General features: G+C 38.2%; 1 protein-coding gene across 10 annotated transcripts in view; it reads right to left on the bottom strand.

Annotated features, from left to right (window-relative positions):
* RALYL (RALY RNA binding protein like) overlaps positions 1-21,942 on the bottom strand; it is a 698,485-nt gene that overhangs the window by 121,519 nt on the left and 555,024 nt on the right. The gene's annotated exons all lie outside the window — the stretch shown is intronic.

The raw sequence follows: 21,942 nt of genomic DNA on the forward strand, positions 1-21,942 counted from the left end.
CTTTATGTGACTTACATCTCCTTCACTCTATTCCCAGGCTAATTCTCATTACTTACCTCAGCCTAGCTGTTCTCTCCAAATGTGAATTCTTTGTCACAGTTGTTCCAGTTTTGCAGGGTTTCACACTATGGCTTCCTTCAATGCCCCCACTCACATCATTTGTTTGAGGACTGCAAGGTGCTACTTTCATTCAAGGTATCGTAAACAGCATTAATAAAAGAAAGACCCACCCTCTTGCCTTTCCCTGTACAATTACTAAAACACTGAGTTCAGAATGTATTTGGAGTAGTATTTACTTATTGATTTTCTTTTTTTTTTTTCTTTTTTCCCCTGAAGGTTTCAGATAAGCCGCTGTTGGATTGGGGCATATAAGGACATATGTTGCCCCACTGAAACCAACGGTTAATATGGTTAGTCCCATTAACTAGTTAATTGTCTCCTTCCACTTCTACCACTTCACTCCTGTCAACTATTTCCTCCCAAATGCTCAACAGAAGAATTCAGGGGAAAATTCAAAGTTTTCAAAATGATACTGGATTGAGATTCTGATTGATGTTCTATAAACGAGGGGTTGGCAAACCCTGGTCTACAGGCCAATTCTTGCTCACCACCTGATTTTATATAACCCACAAACTAAGAACAATTTTTACATTTCGTTTTTTGAGTCTAGTTGACACATAATGTTACATTACTTTCAGGTGTACAACATAGTGATTGATTTAACATCTCTGTGGTTATGCTACACTCATAAGTGGGCATTTTTTAAATGGCTGAAAAATATCACAAAAGAATAATGTTTTGTGACATGTGAAAATGATCTGAAATTCAAATTTCAGAGCCCATAAATGAAGTTTGCTGGGACACAGTCATGTTTATTCATTTACATATTGTTTCAAGCTGATTTTGTGCTACAGCTGCGAGATGAGTAGTTGGAATAGGGACTGCATGTCCACAATTTGGAAATATTTACTATATGGCTTTTACAGAAACACTATGCCAATGCATGACCTGTGATATGTTGTTGGAAGGAACTGGAAACAAACTTTCGAAATAGACACGCTTTATTTTACTACACATCAAGATACTGTTTCAGAATCAGAAGTTCAGAATAATTTGAAGTCCCTCTCTACGTCACCAGTTCTCTGCACTACTGACAGATCAACTCCCCTACGATGCTCTTTTCATGTCACCCTTGTTCTTAACAATTTTGATAGCCATAGGATGATGCCCAAACTTTTTAGTGTGTCATTTGAAAGCTTGTGACAAACATGCCTCATGCTAACCTTCCATGTTGGTCTTTATCACCTCTCTTACTAACCACTTTACTCCAGGAAGTTTGTCTATTCACTACCTAAGCAAATCTCTTTTGCTTTGGTGTCTTGAAGCATTGTCTTTCTAAACCAGAATACTATTTTTTTCTTCCTTTTCTATGTATGATCTATTTATGTAATTTAAGATCTTATTTATCTATTTATCTTAGTTTATCTAACTCCTTCATAATGCTAATCCTGACACCTTCATTTTATAGGGACAGTCCTATCACTAAGCTTCTATTACTTATTATCTCCATTATGATGACATATTCTTAGAACAATAGTCAATGTCTAGCTTCAAGTTTTAAGACTGGTAAGAATGTTAAACTTGCAAGGCTACCTAGACAAGAAGCTCCTGAAAGTTCTGTGTTAAATCTTCTAACGGCTCAGGAAAGGTGCTGGCTGATGCTATATGAGCTGAACAGAAAAGAAAGATCATTGTCCATTAGCATCCTAAGCCACTGAAGATGAGCCCTAGGTACCTGGACCCCTCCCCACCGCCCAAACATTTGCAGTGGTGACACAGAGCAGGAAATATGTGAGGAACTACCATCATGCAATCCTGTCTCAATCCTGTCTTCAAAACAATGACACACTGTGTAGAGGGAAATGATAACTGGCCCACTTAGAACGATGCTTTGTTTTGTAACCAACTGCCCAGTCATGGTTTTATTACACAGACTTAACTTTCCTAGCTGGAGTTGATTCAGAGATTTTTACATCTTTTCTCATTAATTATACCACCAACATCACAGCCAACTTAAGAGGCTGTTGAGAAAAATATGAGATTATATACTTAGAGTTCCTAGTACAGAGCAGACTGTGATGGTCAAGATTATGTAAAAGATAGGTTGTTAGTTCTAAGGCCTGAAACTGCCTGAATATGTGAAAAAGCTCACTTTTGCAATTTTAGCCCTGAAAAGTGGAAAAAAATGTAAAAGAAGAAAAACTACCAAGAGAAACATCCCTTTGGAGAAAATTGTTTATCAATGTAATCCTTAGAAACAGATGAGTACATTGTGATATGCCTAGAGAGAAGTTTTTCTGAGGAGTTTTGTATTTTTTTTTTAAAACAAGGTAATTGTTTTGTGGAAAAAAAAGAATTGATTTTATCTTTCCTAAGATTTACTTTTAACATGAACTGGGTAATGAATTTAATAACACTTCATTCAAGATCCCCTAGAATGAGGAGTAGAATAAGACAAACAAACCATAGCCTTCAGGAAAATAGGCACAGTAAGGGAATAAAATAGAAAGTAAAATGAAGATCAATATTTGGAGCTGATGGATTTATACCATTTTGCATTTAACAATAAAAAAATCTATAATATATTTACTAAGGACCAGGCATTATTAAAAATGCTTTCTAATCACTGATTTATTTAAGCATCATGATATCCTCTGAGATAGATCTCATTTTACAGATGAGGAAGTTGATACCCAAAAATGCCAAGTGTCTTACCTAAGGTAACATAGCTATAAAGTGGCTGAGCTAGGATGTGAACCTAGGCATGCTGGCTCTTTTTTTTTTTAAAGATTTATTTATTTATTTGACAGAGATCACAAATAGGCGGCGAGGCAGGCAGAAAGAGACGAGGAAGCAGGCTCCCTGCTCAGCAGAGAGCCCGATGCAGGGCTCGATCCCAGGACCCTGAGATCATGACCTGAGCTGAAGGCAGAGGCTTTAACCCACTGAGCCACCCAGGCGCCCCGGCATGCTGGGTTTTAAGTCCACGCGCTCCTATCTTGCCTCTTGTATTGCCTTTCATCAGTTTATTTTCTTTATTTTGTTTTTATATGCCATATGGCATTGTCACATTTCCTTTCTTTATAATTTCTGTACTTTACTGAGAAATCTAATCTGGTCTTTCATGTCCTCCACATGCTGGATACTTCCAGACTTTTGTCTAGTATCACTCTGTATATGACATATGGCTGTATCTGTCCAACCATACATCTACAATTGTAGGTGCCTTCAGCTTAACGTGTTTCGAATAAATTCATTGTCTGCCTCCCCATTCTGTTCTTCTTTATCCCTAACTCAGCGGCCCAATCAGCCACTCAGGTGACCAAACTAGAAAGATCATAAGCTTTCTCTTCGACTTCTTTCCAATGACATTCACTTTCAGTAGATCCTCCTAGTTCTGTTTTCTATTGCCAAAAGTCCTTTTAGTTCTTTCCTTGCCTCTCAATTCTTATTATTACGGTTCAAGTGATCACCAGCCTTTAGGTGGGCTATTAGAATGATCTCCTAATGACCTTCCTTCCTCAGTTAAGCCATGTCTACTAGCAGAATCATCTTTTTAAAATAGCTATCATGCAAATAGGGTCCTGCAATTCCCCTCATTATGCATTTCTGAGTGCTTCTAGGAAGTGTTTTCTCATAAGGTGCCATAAGTTGATTAGGAGAGCTTCATAACACTTTATCCTGATGTATGAAGCGTTCCCAGCATATTTTCCAAGTTCCCTACTAAGACACTATACTCCTTGAAGGTCAGAACTCACTTTATTTCAGGTACCTAGAATCATGCCTACTTCATTAGGAGGCTCTCAGTAATGACTCTGTCAAATGGCCTTTCCCTGTACCTCACTCCCATACCCCTACTTCCCTCATGTACCTACAGAGTAAAGTCCAAACCCTTTAATATAACTAAAAGTTCATTCACAATCTTGTTCTAGTACCTTCCCAGCTCTTGTATGCTACCTCTTCAGTCTACAAATTCTATGCTCCAGCTAAGAGCTTGGCTTATGCTAAGCTAAGCCAAATTCTCACCGTCAGGGTGGCATCCTGCTTTCTCACTCTGTGCACGGGCATATACTGTGTTTTTGCAGAAAGACTTCAACTACCCTGTTTTTAGAAAACTTGTCAGTTTTTTATGTCTCTGAAGTGACTTATAAGTATGTTCTCCTATGATATTTATATGATTTTGCAGTAAAAATTTCAATAACACCATTACTATCCTGGGATCTATTCTCTTTAGCAATGACAACCTAAGCCTGATCTACATTTATATGATTTTGCAGTAAAAATTTCAATAACACCTTTACTATCCTGGGATCTATTCTCTTTAGCAATGACAACCTAAGCCTGATCCCATTGAAGGTGGCTGTTCAAAAGGGCTTAAGGATACAGTTTCTAGAATCAGGCAGCCTTGTTTCTAGTTCTGACTCTAACATCTTCTGGCTGTGTGGCCTTGAAAAAGTAAGGCATTTTTGGGGGCGCCTGGGTGGCTCAGTGGGTTAAGCCGCTGCCTTCGGCTCAGGTCATGATCTCGGGGTCCTGGGATCGAGTCCCGCATCGGGCTCTCTGCTCAGCAGGGAGCCTGCTTCCTCCTCTCTCTCTCTCTCTGCCTGCCTCTCTATCTACTTGTGATCTCTCTCTGTCAAATAAATAAATAAAATCTTAAAAAAAAAAGTAAGGCATTTTTCTTTGTGCCTCAATTATCTCAACTGCAAAATGGGGTAATAATAGACCTAACTTCTAGGGCTGTTGTGAGAATTGGATAAGTAAATAACTAAATAGATAACTAAATTAATTAGATAAATAAATAAATGGATAAATACTTGATAAATTTCTGCCATCATTGTTATTATTATTTTTTAATCCATGAATGCTCTGATTGTTCCTGCATTCATGGCCAGTTAACAGATCTAGGGAGTCCAGGTGGGGGACAGATTGGTGTAGCTGTTCCATAACAATAAACCATGTGGGGCTATGTTGGTGAAGGTATGCAACAGATGGAAATATATGCCTGGAACTTAGACAAGATATTAGGGCTGGAAATACAGATTCGGGAGTCATGTCATCAAAGCAGAGTGAGTATATGCCATCAGAGGAGAGAATGGGGTCCCCAGAGAGAACATGTAGAAGAGGAAGAAATGGACTGAGGAAAGATATCTAGGCTCACTAACAGGCTTCTAGGTATATAGATGCAAAGTTCAGAAAGAGCCGTGATGGTGGTCCACGTCATTGTGAGTTAACGCTTAGCTAACCAACTGTATATTATTTATGGAATAATGTGACATGCTATTTTATAAATAACTTAATAGCATTTTTTGAATTATAGGAATCTATAATTTAGTTTGATGTTTAATGTTTAATGAAGTTTGATGTTTAAAATTTAGTCTACATTTCATCATTAATCATTTGTAATCCAAACACATCCATATGACATTTTCATCATTCCAAGGCCTTCTGATTTAAACAGGCTTTTTTTTTTTCAAGGTAAATGATTAAAAGATGATGAGCAAAAGATGATGATTTTGATCAGAGCTAAGCACTTGTAAAGTGATTCTAAGATATCTTCCTTTACTGACCAATTTGCATGCTAAAATATAACACAATTCTATCAGTAATCTTAAAAATTCATTTATTGACAGAAAATTAAAAAGCAAATAAAAGTCTTCCTTATGTAATAGGGTCAGGCTATTCATCGGTAATTGCAGATGAATCCTCTGACATTCAGTAAAAATCAGAATCTGTCTATAGTGCTTATCTTGGCTGTTCTCTTCTCTTCCTTTAAAGAGAAAAAATAGAAGCAAAAGCAGCCCAGAATTACTGTGCTGGTCCACCAGGGCCTAGACACCTAGAAGCTCTTGCCTGGAAAGCGAGAGCCTGGTTAGGAAGAACACATTGCGTTGGTTGGTGCATGGCACGGGAGGAAGCACTGGCCTGCACAGACACAAACCTCCTCACCTCCATCTGCCTAACGAAGTCTGAGTGCAACTCATCAGTCAGTGTCTTTGGTTGAATGAGAGCTCAAGATATTTTTGTCTCCTGACCATGAGTAGGCATCGGGCATCGGCCACAGCCCTTTCCCAGGTGTGGCTCCTACAAGGGTGTAGGGTTATTACAGAGGCACAAGGATCACCCAAGTATAGCATCTTATGGTGTCCTGTAAGTCACACTGAGAACCTTGTGGCAAAGCAGGGCTCTGGGTCAGATGCGATGGACAGTCTGAGATGGTTAAGAGTGGGAGCAATCATTTCTTTAAAAGCTTGTACGCTCTAAAGCTGAGAGGTCAAATAGGTCTTCATTTTTGTGTCAGTTCTGACTAACTGATGGTGGCTGCTGGGAAGAAAGTGTTGATAAGAATTCTAAAACCTATTCAGGCCTCAGGGTGTAAGATGTTTGTAATTAACCTATGTCTGCCCCAGAAATATAAAGGGAAAGGAGAATGTGGTGCAAATATGTATTTACCAACTCTGAGCTAACAGAAGGTACCGAAATTTGCTCAAACTTATGAAAGGAATACAAAGGTGCAAAGTCTGCAGCAGAGCCCAAATTTCTAGATATACAGTCCATATGCCAATGTGTGCAAATAATCGTGTGTTCTTAATGCCTCATATATGATAATAGCCAGTACTTCTAATTTTTTTCATGCTATTTAAGCATTTTAACACATTTAATCTTCATAACTTCCCTGTGAAGTTGGTACAATTATCTTCTCCATTTTATACATAGGAAATTGAGGCAGAGAGGGATTGAGTAACGTTCCCAAGATCTTCAAAGCTAAAAAAGTCATACAGCAGGATGATCATTCAGGCAGTCTGATGAAGGCCTTACAGTATATTTGTATCACTGTCCATTATATCATTTGTTGGCCATTAGAAGAGTGTCAAATTCACCTCAAAGCCGAGGAAAGCCAGGCTCCTTCACTCCTATTCTGAGATCTGTCTACAGTGGATTCCATTTCTCTGGAGTAAAAAGCGGCTTTCCTCTCAATTTCGTGCGTTACCTTTTTGCGAGGGCTTTCACGCTCAATGGAAACTTCTGCTTAAAGCTATCATCAGACCTTTTGGTAAGTTCCATTTGCAGTTACCACCATCTGTGCTCCTAACTCCAGGGACAGCTTAATGGATGGCTGTGGGATCCACCAAGAATCTCAGTGGCAGTTTGGGCATTCACAGTCATGACTTTTGCCACATTGGAAATTGAGGCTGCAGGGCTCATCTCCCTCACACAGGCTGTAATGTGTCTTCACAACTCTGTCAGGAGGATGGAGCTGCAGTGAAAGGAAGGGACGGGAAGCATAAAAAAGAACCTCATGGCAAGAAAGATTATTAACCGCCAGCAGATTCTCCTGGGAGACTGGAAATGCTCACTCCACTTGCCCCTGGGGGTAGGAGTAGTAGATATTTGGCCCAGGCAGGGTATAGAGTATAACCCTCACTCCATTCTGACTCCAGAATCAACCTCCCCACCCCTCACATGGGAAGGGGGTGCACACAACTGCGTGAATCTTTCCATTCAAAGAAGAAAAATAATTTTCTGAAAAGAGATACTTTCAAACTCCATTATTTTCATGTTGGAAGATTTGCTCATCTCCGTTCCAAAGCTGTGTAGTGAAAGGAAGGAGATTTCAGAAAAACTAGCGAATGGCGGTTCATCTGTCTCTTTCAGTTATTTTATTTAGCTACCTGCTAGTAACCGTTAGATCTTACGGAGAAACGGTGCGTCTGCCAAGAGCACAGACTGGGAAAGCTGGTCATCAGTCACAGAGCTATCCAGTTTCAAATCTCAATCCTCAGTCCCGCTTTTTGTAGCATTATGATGTCATTGATTTTTTTCCTCCCTTGGAAACAAAGAGATCAGAGGCAACACAATGCTGTATAGTCTTTCAATGGCCGGTTCACAGTAAGTTGTACAGAGTGTGAATGGCGCTAAAAAGCCATAAAGCACGTAGTCACAGGCCAGCCCTGGTAGGCTGAGAGGAGCAGTCGGCTTTTGTCCTCACCTGCCTCCCTCCCCTCTTCCTCCAGTCCCCATGTTGCATCTGGATCCCAGGCTCTCTGTCCCACTCAATTCCTGGGGCAGCCTCACTCCCTTTTCTGTCTTCTCTTAGTAAAATGCTTGAAATTCATTCCACACTAGCGGGAGCTGAAGGTGGGTCTGGGCTAGGGGGAGACAACGGTTCATCTGTGCATGTTTTGCTTAACTGCCTTGCTGCCCTCTTCCCTGGAACAAACTTGTCTGGCAGATTAATCTCCCATCTCGGTAACCTCAACCTCTCCCAGACTCAGAGTTCCCCCACTCAGTTCTCTGAAAACACCTGGCACCAAATGAATGTCAGAATTTAATGACCTCAACTGCCACATGCGAACAAAATCATGTGAGACTCATCACCTGCCTTGAGGCCTCCATATGACCTCTTCCAGGATTGATTTGCAAGTTCTACCTGATGGGCAGGAGGTGGGTGGGTTGGTGGGGGGAGGGCTGCGTCTCGGCTTCACGTTAGTGTCACCCTCCAGCCCTGCTGGGGGAGCTATTTTACCAGACCTTGGGTTTATAATTCCAGGTCCCGTCCATTTCTGGGCTGCTCTCTGAGTTAATGCTGCAGGATTGAGCCAGGACCCCAAGTGGTGGTTGTAGTCTTGTTGAAGTCTCTAGCAATCTCCACAGGGCTAAGAGCGCTGGAAAATCATTAGTTACCAGGAACTTTGAAGAACACTTCATCCATCTTCCCTAAAACATTTTTATCACTGAGTTTCATACCGCTTAGTCTACCTCACTTGTTGTTTTTTTTGAATCCCCTTTGCTGGATCCTGACTTCAAATGTTGGTATGTTCTTGAGCTCAGTCCTTGGAATTCTTCTCTTTTTTATCTTTAATTATCCCTTTGGTGTTTGTTCTCATCCAGTCACATGGCTTTGAATGCCATCTATACAGTGATGACTCACAAATGGGCACATCCAGTTGGGACCTTTTCTTGAACTCCAGATTATGTATCTATCTACTTGACATTTTCACTTAGATATCTCCACTTTAACAAAAACCAAACTCCTCATCTCTACTCTCCACCCCGGCCCCCTCCAATCTCTGCCATGAGTATTGCTCGTCTTACTTAAGTGCAGCTTCATGTGTTCAGATACTCGGTCCAGAAACCTTGGAGATCTCTATGGGAGACAGTCTGCTCATTATCAATCCCTTCCTTCTGTGCATTAAGATCTAGAGTCTCTGTCCCTCATCCTCTACATGAACCGGCCTTTTACCTCGCTCTCGTGAGCATAATGTGGCAGATGTGACACTGCAGAATTTTCAACCTACATTTTAAGAGGACAGGCAGCTTCTTCCTCCTTCCTGGTCTTGGTCACTAAAAGAAGCTGATTAGTCTGAGACCACTGTGTCCTAATAAAATCCAAGCTAACCACATGGAGAGACCATGTGGAGAAAGACGCTCAGTCGTCACGGTTGTTCTCCCCAGCCCCCACTGAAGTGCCAGACAGGGAAGCACAGAAGCCATGTGGACATCACAAAGAACAGACCTGCTCAGCCAAACCCACCCCAGATTGCTAATACAACAAATAACACATTTTTAAAAAAATGCTAGTACATGTTATCTAGCAGTAGATAATAATATCCTTGACTTTGTTCCTTCTCTCAGGGTCCACACACAAGTTGTACTTTTGTTGACTCTACTTTCAAAATATATCCATGTCATAACCACTCTTTTCATCTCAGCTTTTACCCCTTGCTTTGAGTCATAATCCTTGGAGTGTTTTCCCATGTTCCTCCCTTGCTCTTTCATAACTTATTCTCAACATAAAGCTAAAGCGACCATTCAAAATTTAAGTGTTGTCATGGTACTCCTTCTTCTAAAATCTTCCAAAGGCTCTCAGTTTCACTCCAAGTGAAAGCCAAAGTACTTCGATGGTCTGCAAGGCTCCACACGATCTGGCACACTATGTCTGCCTTTGACTCTCACCTCCTCCCAGCCCTCAGTTTTGCTTGATTCTACTCCAGAAACATAGGCCTTCTTGCTTTGAACCAACACTTTGGCCCTTCTGCTTTAAGGATTTTGTGCTGCTCATCCCTCTGCCCAGAATGTTTTTCCCCAGGTGAAACCTAACCTGTTCATCACCTCCTTCAAGTCTTTGCTCAACTATCACCTTCTCATCCAGGCCCTCACTCTTTCAAAATTGCTGAGATCAGAGATTCTTCTCCAAGTCTCTAGCATTCCTCAGAACACTCTCAGGGCTGCCCCATGTGAAGTTCTTCATTTGTCTTTACCAATTCATGTTATGTCTAAATGCCATCTAATAACTTCTTGTCCACATTATGCTTCTTTGTCCACAAAGCTGTTCTTTCTTGCTTTTTTTAAATTCGGCATAATTTTTTTAAATAAGGTATTTGATTTTGCAGTTAAAATGGATGCTTAATATTTCTTGTTTCCTTCATAGTATCTCTAAGTTTTCTCATGCCAAGTGTTTCAACTTTTTAAATTCTCACTTTAGTCCATATTTTCAAATGCTGGTTATATAATTTTTCTTCCTAAACACTGTAAGCATTAGATTTACTATCTTGAGTTTAGGTAATACAGAGTAAAAAAAAAATGAGAAAAAGACAATCTTCAGCAAATCAAGAAATCAGAAGTTACAGTTTGACTCCAGAATTCTCACAGAATTCCTCCAGAATTCTCACAAAATCACAATAAGGTCTACATCCTGACGTTGTGGATAGTTTCATTAAGAGTTGCTAAGCAATCCAACTCCAAATACTATTTCGCACATGATTATCTGTGATTTGTGGGTCTTGCTCTATTTCTTTTCCCTTTCCTCATAAATACATTCTGATACATTTACTGTACTCAGACTCATTACCATTGGTTTTCTTGTATTGATTGAATCTCTCCGTTAAAAGTTTGCAACACAGAACATATCCCCTCTTTCTTTGTCATGTCCCATGCTCCGTATACTAAGGACATAAACTGGGCTTTATTCCAAACTATTCTGTTACTATTTGTAGCTCACGTGCACTGTGCCCTTTTTCAAAGCATCAGTAGCAGCAAAGTGACTAGATTACATCTTTAAATACAAAGAGGGACAGTTATTATCAGGCCAGCTCCTTTGTCTTACTACCAGTTCCCTAATCTGTAGTCAGAACCGCCATCACTACACATTCCTGTTCTTTATTTTATTGCATCACTTAAGGGCTCATAAATTTTGACTTTTTCATTTTTGAAGACTAGATGACTTCAGCTGTTCTCCCCTGCACCCTGCTCCTTGCTCTCCCCGCTGCACATGGAGCTCCTCATCCCACTATGGCATAGACTGACTGACAGGCCACTTCCTGCAGTCAGCCCAGAGAGTTAACTGCTTCGCCCCACAAGGCTGTTGGCCTGCGCTGAATGTTAATGAAGTTGCCCCTTTTAGAACACTAACTTTTTGAATAACCACAGTAACTAAAGAAGTGTAGTTCCAAAGATGAAGAGCTGTATCTACTGAATTGGTTTTGCACAACACTAAGCACAAAAAGTCCTCATTGTTGCCTGTTGTGAATGCTTTTGTGTGATGTTTATCATCTGCAACTAGAAAAATCTGACTTTTAAATCTCTCTCTCGGGGTGCCTGGGTGGCTCAGTGGGTTAAAGCCTCTGCTTTCGGCTCAGGTCATGATCCCAGGGTTCTGGAATCGAGCCCCGCATCGGGCTCTCTGCTCCGCGGAGAGCCTGCTTCCTCCTTTCTCTCTGTCTCTCTGCCTACTTGTGATTTCTGTCTGTCAAATAAATAAATAAAATCTTAAAAAAAAATAAATAAATCTCTCTCTCTCCCTCTGCCTCTCTCTTTCCCTTTGGTTATAAAATTCTCATTAAAGAATATTTGCATTAAGTATTAAAGTTAAAAGAAAAATATCACCCATATCCTTGCTGTCCAAAGAGGTACAGCTAATATTTTGATCTCTGGTTATTTTTCTCTGCATGTAATTTATTTCATTTGTTAAGTGGTTTTGGTTGTGTGTTTATATAATATATGATATTTATATAATTACATACTGTTATATATACTGTTTATATAATTTTGCTTCTTTGTCTACTCAAACTTTAAAGTTTTTCCATGTCATTATAACACTTCATGAACATTCCATCTAATGAATGTGCTCATACCCATTATTAAATAATATTTTGGCTGGATCAGATTGTTCAATGTTATAAATAAAACTCAAAGAACATCTTAAGAATAATTTCATATATTTTTACATTGTTTAAATATTTAGAATTATTTTCTTAGATACACTTTTGGAAATGGAATTGCTTAGTCAAAAGATACAAATATTTTAAGATCCTGGATCAAGTTTGAAGGAAAAATAGGAATAAACTTGATAATAAAGCACTTTTGCTTTTCTTTTGTATTTGGATTCAAAATAAATAACAGAATACCAGAGTGTTAGAAGTGGGAATCAAGTAAGAAATGGTTTAACTCAATTCCTTCATGTTCCAAGAAAGCTGAACTTACAAGAGTTTGTATTGCTTATAATCACCTAGCTGGCATGGGGGAACAGAAGCAGATACATGATGTGGTTGTAGGTTTCCTAAATTCCAATCCAGGGCTCCCTCTAATGACCACAGACAGTCTTTCTGGACTGAGTGATTTTAACACATAAGCAGAATTTTTGCCAGAGAGAAGATATTTCAAACAAATATTAAAGGATAAACTATGTAACACCTCAATTTCATTTGCAATGTATTATGCTTAACGCCAAACAAGCCTCTTGTCCTTTTATTCCACTATACAGTAACCATAAATGAAATGCACATCACTGCTTGGGTTCGGAAGAAGATCCACTAGTACACTGAGTATTCTGCTATTTAACAATACCGATAAGGTTAAATTGTCAATCGTGCTATCATTCCACTAGAAAGAAATTTTGAAAGTTTAATAGAGTTAATTAATTTCCAAAAGAACAAATTTTTGTGAGAAACATTCATCACACATGGCTGACTAATAATAATCTAGTGAGACTAAGGCTGTCTTTTTATGCCCTCATCTTTCTAGACATCAAAAAAAGAGGTATTTTGAGCTTTGCTTTTAGCACTTACAACCCAATTGGAAGAATTAGTCTTGCATTTAATTTACATAGTTTTTATAAGAAAATTTGTGGACCATTTTCTAATTAATATATTTAAAGCTAACCAAAGCTAACAAACTTCACCTTTTGACTGTGCAAAACTTGCTCATAATTAAAATCTCAAAAAATCTTTCTATACCTTAACATTTTCTATTAGTTTATAATTTGTGGTAAGTTTTTGCAAACTTTAATTGACCAGGAGAAAAATACTTTTTTATAAAGATAGCAAAATTAGGTGCTTTTATAAAATACTTAAAAGTCATTCACGTTGTAAAAGTGAGAAAAGATGACAGATGAAAAAAGGCCTTTGGCTTCTCATTCATCCAGTTATGTCCATCTAGATTGTAAACATTTATTTCATCTTTTCTCCTCTCCCTATTTTTTGTACTCAGACATTCCTCTACCTCACAACACTTCTTTTATTCCTATTTTTTTTTCTTACTTAGAAGATAAGCAGTCGGTATGGTCACAAAGCATCCTTGTCAGTGGGCTGGGAATATTATAATAAAAGCTCTGGGACTTCAGAGGAGCAATCGGTGAGGTAGTCCAAAACATTAAGTGCTCAGGAAGGGAAATAATATAAGGAATGTCTCATCAGTCTTGCACATGCAAGTCCGTAAATTATCGCTCTTTATTGTACTTAAAAAAAAAAAAGGGATTACACCCTGGAAATTTAACACTCCCTCTTGAAAATTAGGAAAAATATTTCCCCTTCCTCCTTTTCCCTTGTTCATTTACACTAGGAAGTTTGTCCTTGTAGAGAGTTTCTTCCCTCTTTGAAATGTACATAAATCTCTTTCAAAACTAGGTAGGTCTTGATGACCTAGTTCTGTCTTTTTTTGAGGACATGGGAGCCATGTTTTGAGATGTTATGAGGACATCTCTATGAAATGTTAAGTATCAAAGGAGACAGCACCCCTATCTCCCAGGTTCTGTGGGACAGTAGGACTCAAACTTAGGTGTTTCAGGTTGCAAAACTACCTGTTATAAAGATAGAAGAAGCTTCATTTTCATCTGGATAAGAAACTGCCAATTAATTAACACAAATCATCACCCCAAACACCAGGTGAATTTACAATGAACTATGGATGACAAATGGTGGTGGGTGACAAATGGTTACTCAAGGATTAGTTATCATTTATCTTGAGAACATGTATAGAATGGGTTATATCTGCTTTACTATGTTAAAAGGTGAGATTTCTTTCTGTCTTTGTGAACTCTTCACAGATCACCTGTGATGTGCATCACGTTCTGGTTATTCAATAAGAAAAGTGTTTTCCTTCTTTACTACCTTTGTGGAAAGCATTTCTGGGTTGGGGAAAGATCTTGATTTTCATTATGTTAATAATAGCTAAAGAGAGGGTACCACTCCCACACTAAAGATTTTTTAGTCTTTAATCTTATTTGTTTAAAATAGAACTTTAGACACAGTTCAGTTTCTTTCATGATCTTTCATGTAGTCTTGTGGAAAAGGAAGCATATTCTGGAATTTTCAACTTAATGTGTACACTGAGGAGACAGATGAGATGTGAGCACATGGTGGACAAAGAAGGAATGAAATAACTCTTTGAAATAAAAAACAACGAATTTAAACTTAGCTTAGGTTGGAAATTCAGGGACCAAAGTTCTCTACCAAGGGCTCTTCTAAAAAACAAGTCACTAGATCTAAAGTTAATGACCAAATATATAAAATGATGAAAACAATTGAAATCAGCACTGAGAGTGGAGACACTCCATCTTGTAAAGAAGAACGGCATTGTCTTTTTGGAAGACAAAAATCCAGAAGGCACCTTCCTCCCAGGCAGGGAACCTTTACATATTGACACAGTGTGATATGACTTATCATCCTCCTATGCTTTGTGGGGACTAGTGGTGTTTCTCTTGGTGCTCTAACCTTAATACCCCCATCATGCAAAGCAAGAAGAATAAAAGCATAGTGAGACACAAAGAGCATATAGCATAAAAGGCCATAACACTTGAGTCCTGCTGATAAGGAGGCTTTGGTTCAACAGAAAACCCCGTTTTCACAAATGAAAGAAAGCAACTATTTCAGGACAGGCTGCAGTTTCTAAAGTAAAGTTCAGCTAGAAGAAAAGACTTGCCTGTTTTCATCTGCCCCTGCCAGCTGTGAGGAAGAGCAGAACTTTCAGCCCCTTCTATCCCATGCTGGGTTTACTGTTCCTTTTCCATCTCTCCCTATCCTAGAGGAGGATTAAGTAACAAGAGCCCCCTGCGTAAAAGGTCACAAACAACCAAGCATGGTCTTTTTCTTCCAGTCCTTGGGACTACGTAGATAAACCAACCGAGGGGTCAGCCCACTCTTGCTTTCAGTCTCCTCCTCTTACGGAGCTAATATGGATAATTTGTCTGGAGATCTAGCTATCCTGGAATGTCACTCTTTTTTAGTTTTATGCAATTTGTTACAAGATGGTAAACTGTCTTGGGAGATGCAGAAAAAAAGTCAGTGTGGCTCGCTCTTGGTTTTTATTGAGATACTCCATGAGGAAAGTTCCATTAGTTTAAAAATATTGTGTGTGTGTGTGTGTGTACGTTCATTGAATAGTTAGTACTGAAGGTACTATCTACTGTATTGTTTAGATATTTTTATATGTGGTAAGTTTCTCTGAGAAGAGAGAGGGAAAATTATTTCTTTTTTTTTTAAGATTTTATTTATTTATTTGAGAGAGAGAGCATGAGCAGGGGCAGGGGTAAAGGGAGAGGGACAAGCAGACTCCCTGCTGAGCAGGGAACCCAATGCAGGGCTTGATCCCAGGACACTGAGATCATGACCTGAGCCAAAGGCAGATGCTTAACTGACTAAGCCACCCAGGCACCCCAGGGAAAAGTAGTTTCTTATCACAAATTGAAGTACTTGCTTTTAATAGATGGTTACATACCTTACCATGCATCCCCTTTTGCCCTAACTGTTGGGTATCTCGTAGCTAAGTTCAGTGCTCACTTTTTATTATTATATAAGTTTTCTAAATATAATTTGCTTGATCCTATCTGCCACATCCCACACCCAACACCCACCTAATTCTTGATTCTTACTATTTACCTCTTTTTAAAATTGGTTGCACAGTTTTGCTTCCTTTAATTTTATCATAAATTACCTCAAATCAAACAAATAGAACTGTGCTCTTTCATAAAGCCTTAGAGATGGATTCTCTGCTTTAAGAAATTGCACCATCCAGTCTCCTTTTACTGTTACCACATTCTTTCCATATGCAAGAAGATATTTATTCATAGATATTTATGCATCAAAACCATCACACAAGACTGCAACTAGGCCATTCCTTAACCTAGCAGAGAACTGCCTGCAGCGGAACTATTTTAATGGGGATAGTGTCAGCATTTCTCCAAACATTTTAAATTAAAAGGTTTATAAATTACATTTGCTTAGTGTTGAAATATGACGGACATACTTTAAGTAAGTGTAATCTTTTTTTCCCCCCCAAAATATCTTTTTAGCCAGTTATAGAAAATGTTAACCTGTTTGGTTGACTGCATTTTAGCAACATCATCATAGCTCAAGGCTCATTTAAAATACTTCTTAAAATACTTTATTATAGACCTTTTTCTTTCAATAATCATAATAATGAGAATAACTACAATTTATACAGCATCTATAACAGTTCCAGACTCCTTAAATAAATCATCTTTCAGGAAATTTTTATTCTTCCTTCATGCAGCTGAAGTAGCTAATGGATTAGAGATGGAGTTCCAACCACTGATAATGCTAAGCCAATTTTAGGATGCAGCCCCGTCTGACACTCTTTCCACCAAACATTCCTACATAAAACATCTGCACAATTTTAAACCATCCAAAAAGTGTGCTTCGGACTTTTTCTGGTTCAACAGCATTTCATGTTCACTTGAGAAGTGAATTAAAGAGAAGTCACCCTCAATTACCAGATGTATGGATATTCAGGTTGGAGTTTCAGAAGTGGCCTTTTTTTTTTTTTTTTGTATTTTCTCTTGTGGATATTGGCAACCACATTTTTCCATGCCAATAATCTGAATGCCCAAGATAGAACCAGGAGCTAAAAGAGACTGTGATTGCTACATAGACCCAGCAACAACATACTTTTAAACTGAGCACTGTAGATGTGCCAGTGCTGGGGCTTGTGCCCACTCCAGAAGGCCAGGGTGCATCCGCACAGGGGGTGGGAGTAACAGTTCTCTGTCCTCCTCACATTCCACTTAAAAACCACAGAGTCCATTCCCAGATGGATTTCTGAGTGGGCTCACCTGACTAGGTGAGTGAAATGGAAACTTTGACCAGGGCAAAGGAAGCACTGACACAGGGTGTACTAAGCTTCTGAAAATGAAATGTTTATGTGTATTATCCTTGACGTTATAAAAGGAGACAGAAAATAAATAAAATAATCAATATCTAATTGGTAAACATTCCTCAGCAAACAGAGCAAGTCAATGAAGCAGAGATGTCCAGGATGCTTTTCCTCCATATTAATTTTTGCTTTTTAACATTAGCTGAAATTAGCCTCAATTGTTTTCGTTTCAATTGTCAAGGTCCTAGGGGACACTTTGGGTCACTGGAGGATTCCATAATGTGCCTGAGTCACCGTGAAGGATGACAACAGAATTCACCTAGGTCGAGTGGAAAACAAATCAGCAGAGATATTTTGCTGCAGAGTCATTTTACTTGGTCCAGGCTCTGAAAGTGTTTTGGTCACTGAAGTTCCTATAATATAACCTGTCTTCATGTTATCACCATTAATTGCAGTGATCTTCAAAGAGCGGTACTATAGGTCATCCTGTGACAATCTTTTTTTTTTTTTTTTACCATTCTCCGCATTTTTAATAGATATATATAGTTGTTTAACTACCACATCAAGGTGTAGAATATTGTAGAATATTTCTATCATCCCAAAAGATTCCCTCAAGCCCCTTTGTGGTGAATCCTCTGTCCACAGTCCTAGCCCTAGTAATATTTAATCTTTTTTTATTCCCTATACTTTTATCTTTTCCATAATATTTTATTTTTTCTCTTTTAATTTATTTTTTTCAGCATAACAGTATTCATTGTTTTTGCACAACACCCAGTGCTCCATGCAAAACGTGCCCTCCCTATTACCCACCACCTGTTCCCCCAAACTCCCACCCCTGACCCTTCAAAACCCTCAGGTTGTTTTTCAGAGTCCATAGTCTCTTATGGTTCGCCTCCCCTTCCAATTTTTTTTTTTGTGTGTGTGACAATCTTAAGGAGCCTTAAAGTTACTTGTGGTGACAATCTTGATTTCCATGGTTATCACTGTGAGGTGGGAAGGTTGCTATAAAAGACACTTGTACAACCATATTTGGCATAAAACCATATTTGGGAGTGATACCTAGTAAGACTAGGAACACTGCGCTGTGTTCCCTGTGACTGGGAGGGGCTGTCTCTAGGTGAGTGAAAACCTGTACTTGGTCAGCTCTGATAAATAGTATCTTTGTTCTCTGGTTGTCAGTTTTACTCACATCAGAGAGGAAAGGTCTGTCTCCTTTATAAGCAGAAACAAAACCATCATACAATTATTCTCATTTGGCTATTATTTAGTGTTAATTAGAACTTGGCATGCTGGGAAACTCTCTTCCTGGGGGAGAATTTTATTTTAGACCCTCATAGACACTTTGTAATGTACACAGCATATTTGAAGCAATGATTTATTCAAAGTTACAATATTTTCCCTAGAGAATACATTTGCTATTCACCATTAGGACTAGGTCCAATATTTATGGAATGCTCACAAAAGATTAATTAAGTTTCATTTACAAATAGCCTCTAATGGGAGACATTTTTATTACAAGTGCTATTCTAATGAATTGTCTGTCTTTATGAATTCATGTCTAAGACTGAAATAATTTCTTTTGCTTCCTTTCCCCAACCCTATATTTGAGCCTGCTGTTGCTTGTCATGTCTTTCCTATTTCTTCTAACAGATTCATGTGATCATCCCCTCAGTTGCCTAAGCTGGAAATCTTGGACATATTTGTGACTCTCACTCATCCTTCCATTCCATTTCTCACCATATTCAAATGGCTCTTTGTTGCCCATAGAATAAAAGTCAAATCTCTTTAATCTGAGAAGAAGGCATATTAAAATCCTGATAGCCTGAGCCACCATAGCATTCCAGCTATCTGTTCTTCACCAAATGAACTATACTAGTTCTCACCATGTGATGCTCTTCTTTATTTCTCTGCCTATGACCTTGTTCATATTTTCTTTGCCCAGCATGCCCTTCTTTCTCTTTGCCTACTTACTAAGTGAATGCCTGACTGGAAACCAACTCAAGTGTCACCCAGACTTTTCAGGATTAGTAACTCATTTATTTTCTTCTAGAACTGAATGTATACTTTATTTATGTTCTTTATGTATATGTACATCTAACTCATGTGTAACAGTAATATTTTAAAGCTTCGGTATGTTTCTAAATTTTTTTGTGTCTTTCATGTATACCATGTTAATTTAGACATGATAAAGGCTTGGTGAGGGTTGCTTGGTTAAACTGAAAGTCCTGTTAAAAGAAGTAACAGAACGAAGTAATGTCTCAGTGTGTATTCCATGTAAATACTGCTTTGTGGTTGATGGTGGAGAAGAAATGGATACAGATAAAGAAGAAAGTCTGATAGTACACCATACACATCCCCAAGAGAATAAATAGATATAGAGACATAGCAATTTAAAGCACAAAGGTATATCAGAGGCTACCAATAGCCACAAAAATCATCTACTTTTATTTCATTTGTTCTCTCCTTGCCCTGTAGCCTTGGCATTTTCCATGTCATTTGCCTTGAAAAACAGCTACCACAGTGCCTAAACCATAGTAGACACACAATAAACATGTCTTGTATGAATGAATGGATGGATGGATGGAGAAATGAAATTATTCCAGCTCTTTCATTTCACAGTTAAGAAAAACAGACCAAAGATACAAAGAATAGGAAAGCAGAAACAACCTCTTTTCCAGCTGCTGCCATATGCCCTACACTAAACTAGGTGCTTTCACCTCAGGTATTTAATTTTATTCTATGAAGAAAATTATACGGCCATTTTGTGAGATAAAGAATTTGAAGCTCACAGTCTGTGTGCCCTATGATCACAGAAATCGTTTGTAACTCTTGTTCTTATGCTATGTCTAGTGTAGAGTCTTTTCTATGCCACCTGCTGGCATGACATTGATGGACAGAAATATAACTGATTATTGGTTTTGGGGAGCAGGAATCTCTGCTTTTTATAATCTGTATTGTTTAGATAGTAGCAGGTGAGTAAATATGGGGAGAGGGAATCTTGTCACAAGATCAATAGAATTGAAGGCTGAAAACCAGAGTTTAGTTCCTAATCTTGATACCTTAGTTGGGGCGAGTCCTTTATTGTCTTGGAAATGTAGTTTTCTCATTTATAATGCAAGGCACACAATACCACCTTGTGGTATTCTATGGTGAACAGATGAATACTGCCTATGAAAACACAGTTTGACCACATAATAAAAAGGTATTACTATTACGAAGCTTATGTAAGAATAAGAAAGTGTGTATAAATAGCCTTTCTCAGCTGCACATTCGCTCTCTTTTGTTCCCTTTGTTACTGCTTTATAATTTCACAACACTCTAGCCTTCATTTGTGTAAACAGATGAGAACAGGATAAATAAGCATTTCTCCACTAATGTGATTTGTATACAATATATCAGAGTAAATGAGCTTCTGCTTCTGATTTGTTTGAATTCACAATTCAACATAATTTGGTAATAGAGAAATAATAGTTGAAAAGACATCTGTTTCTTGTCACAAGCTTCTATTTTCATAAGGAAATCAAAGCAGTCCAAGAACAGGGAAAATACGAAAACTAACATTACTGCACCGTATTAACTCTCTGGTGAGAAAAAAAAAAAGCCACAGACAGTTTGTTTTGTTAATTATTGAAAGTTCGACTTTTCAAATGTTCTGCATTAGTGGCAGTTCTATGCATACATTTAAAAATGAACCTGATCAAAAGAGAACTTGCATTTTTTCAGTTTTATTAATATTATCCTTTACCTCAAACAAAGTACAGAAAGTATCACTTGCTTTTGGTTGGTGACTTCATTTCTGACCTTTAACATCAATACTACCTATGGTCATTTATTAAATTAGTTAAGACCTGCACATTTCCATTTTTATATAAATTTTAAGTTAAACTTAAATAAATCCACACAGTCAAAAATAATAAGACTAATTAAGACATATTTTCAATATATCCTTTAGGATCTCTGATGGTCATACATTATTAGAGATCTCTGTGGTGTTAGGAATGAATAGGACCTTGAAACTCATCTAATTCTGACCCTTTTCTTTCATAGTTTGGGAAATGAGTCTGTGAATGGCTGAAAAAAGGAGATATGCCAGTTCTTAGAGAACAAAGACAAAAAAACAGCTCCAAGCTATCTTTTGAATACTCTTCTTACAGTACTAGATCAGAATATAATCAATTTTGACAAGTATAACTCAATTCTCATTTACCCAAATAATATCCGGGAAAACCTTGCTCAACACTTACACTAGCTCTTTGGATGTGGACACTGATGGAATGGAGATATGCATCTGGGAGAAGATGAACTAACTTGGATGATAGGGGACCTCAATTGCTTGGAATAATTGGCTAAGTCTAACAAAAGGGAATTTAACAGAGAGAAAAATACAAAACCTACACTTAACAATACAAAAACCTATGGCAAAAGTTCATCAAGTGGGATATAAGGCTTAGCAGCACGACATTTTTTTTTTTCAAAAGTGGCTATTTTTAAATA

Source organism: Meles meles, chromosome 1, assembly GCF_922984935.1.
Source record: "Meles meles chromosome 1, mMelMel3.1 paternal haplotype, whole genome shotgun sequence".
NCBI classification, from domain to species: domain Eukaryota; kingdom Metazoa; phylum Chordata; class Mammalia; order Carnivora; family Mustelidae; genus Meles; species Meles meles.